The 2527-nt window shown below is 51.3% G+C and overlaps 1 long non-coding RNA gene across 1 annotated transcript; it reads right to left on the bottom strand.

The window, feature by feature from the left end:
* Positions 1–572: 572 nt before the first annotated feature.
* LOC134479292 (uncharacterized) lies at positions 573–1967 on the bottom strand. Its single transcript, XR_015623505.1, has 3 exons — positions 1867–1967; positions 1023–1185; positions 573–776 (listed from the first exon to the last, which is right to left on the bottom strand). It is a non-coding gene; the product is annotated as an uncharacterized LOC134479292 (long non-coding RNA).
* Positions 1968–2527: the final 560 nt, after the last annotated feature.

Here is a 2527-nt window from a genome sequence, read left to right as displayed (position 1 = left end):
CAAGGATTCACTGTCATACCCCCCCCCCAACAGCAACATGAACTGGGGGCCAGAGCTATGGGGGAGGGCACTCCTTATTCAAACTATAAGGCCTGAGTTCAGATCCCAGCATCTGTGTCACCTGGTCACAACCACCTGTAAGCTAGCTCCCACTTACCTGGCCTCCCTGGGAAAACCCTCCCTCCCCACACACGTGGCAGATACGCCTAACAAATGCCCAACAGGCAAATGAACAGAGACAGAAACCGGTGAGTGTGTGTGGGAGGCTGGTGTGGGGAGGAGGGGGTGGGAAGTGACTGCCGCAGTGGGGCGGGGTTCTTCCTCTGCATTGCTCATGTGCTGGAAAAACAGGACACCATGGGAGTAAAGGAATGACGGACGAATGAAATCTCTGGACAGTGGGGACAAGAAGATGGTTCCATGTAGAAAGAGTGATATCGTGCCCAAATGCTACCCAGGAGGAAGAAGTCAGGGACACAGACAACATCAAGGTTTTGCTCTTGGGCTGGATGGAGGAATGTCTTAGTCAGCGTTTCTATTCCTGCACAAACATCATGACCAAGAAGCAAGTCGGGGAGGAAAGGGTTTATTCAGCTTACACTTCCACATTGCTGTTCATCACCAAAGGAAGTCAGAACTGGAACTCAAGCAGGGCAGGACGCAGGAGCTGATGCAGAGGCCATGGAGGGATGTTACTTACTGGCTTGCTTCCCCTGGCTTGCTCAGCTTGCTCTCTTTTTCTTTTCTTTCTTTTTTCATTTTATTTTTCCCCCCATCTTTATTAAATTGAGTATTTCTTATTTACATTTCGATTGTTATTCCCCTTCCTAGTTTCCGGGCCAACATCCCGCTAACCCCTCCCCGTCCCCTTCTCTATGGGTGTTCCCCTCCCTATCCTCCCCCCATTACCACCCTCCCCACAACAATCCCGTTCACTGGAAAGACTACCAGCCCAGGGATGGCACCACCCACAATGGGCTGGGTCCTCCCACCCTTGATCACTAATTGAGAAAATGCCTTACAGTTGGGTCTCATGGAGGCATTTCCTCAACTGAGGCTCCTTTCTCTGTGATAACTCCAGGTTGTGTCAGGTTGACACACAAAGTCAGCCAGTACAAGGAGGAATGGGAAAAGGTCCATCAAACTTAGTCCCAGATTAAGGACTGGAAAATTCATGCCAAGTACCTGTGGGGAAAGATGTGGAAAGGATTGTTTCAACAGCCTTGGGGATGGGGGCAGGGTTGGTGGACATGTGTGAACAGTTTGGGGAATATCCAGTATAGACCCTGGTGCAGTGCATCATGGGAGTATCCCTTCAGTTGCTCACCCCTCTCGTCCTTCTCCTATTACACCTGGAGAGTCCCTTCAAAGTTCCCTTTCCTGAGCCTCAGTTTTCTCCTCTGTACAGTGGGCTAATTTGTCTGAATCTCTGCCAGGTCCAGAAGGCTCCACCTGTCTGGGCTGGACAGAACTAGAAATTCTCTGTTTCATCTGAGGGCCTTGGGTTGAGATGCATGCCCTGCCCGGGGAGCTGCGCTGGACTCTGCTGGGTTCCCATCTGCCTTCCCTAGAGCCTTTGGAGATCCTTGTTGCCTCTCCCCTGGAAGCCTCATCCCCTCAGGTGGGAGCCTGAAGGACCTCATGGCTCCCCGTTGTCCTTTCTCAGAAGCCTTTGGCCTGTGTTGAGTGGCTAGATGGGTCACTAGGTGCCAGGGGCCTCTCAGTCATGAATTTCTCGCTGGGCTATTGGTATTTCTCTCTGCAATCTTTGTGGGAAGAGCCTTGTCTTAGTCCTAGCAGTAGCATCTTATGCAGGGCCAAATTGGCACCAAAACCTGTTTGCCAGGTACATGAGTGGGTGTTTACCATCAACTTGGTTCCAGAAGTCAGAGCTAAGCATTGACTCAAAGACCTTCCTGGGAAGTGCCAGGTGCCAGGAAACAGTCCCCTGCATTCCAGACTGTCCCATGAGCACAACGGGGTGAGTAAACCGGAAGTCCGGGGTGAGTAAACCGGAAGTCCGAGGCTAGTGCACTGGGAGTTGCTGAGAGCTACACACGCTCGCTCCCCAGCTGGAGCCAAACACTGAGTGTGTTTCAGATTTATATCGGGCAAATGGAAAAAGTGTAGTGTTGGTTGTAACTTCATAGGCCTCAGATCTGAGCTCGAGCTCAAATCTGCATCTCCAGATAAAAACAGTGTAAGTTCCAAGGCGGGCCATCTCCTGGAATGGCTTCAGACAAGCCGGCTGCTGTAATTGTGGACTCATGGAGCAGAGATGATCCAAGAATGTTCCAGGCAGATCAGACCGACCGCCTTGATTGCATTGAGCCTCCTGGAATCTCAAAACAGGGCTTCCTACTCTGGAGCAATGCCCCACAGCTGGGGGGATTGGTGTTTTGCTGGGAGCCCCTACCTTTGGGTGTCTGTATCCACTCTATCTCTGTCAATTCAGCTTACCTCTGTCCTGGAGGCAGGACCACTAGAAGAAGTAGAGAAGATTTTAGAATGGGACCATGGAACTGAG

This window comes from Rattus norvegicus, chromosome 6 (assembly GCF_021556685.1).
Source record: "Rattus norvegicus strain SHRSP/BbbUtx chromosome 6, alternate assembly SHRSP_T2T, whole genome shotgun sequence".
In the NCBI taxonomy this organism is placed as follows: domain Eukaryota; kingdom Metazoa; phylum Chordata; class Mammalia; order Rodentia; family Muridae; genus Rattus; species Rattus norvegicus.
Note: the sequence above shows the minus strand (reverse complement) of the source record. Positions and strands in the feature narration are given on the sequence as shown.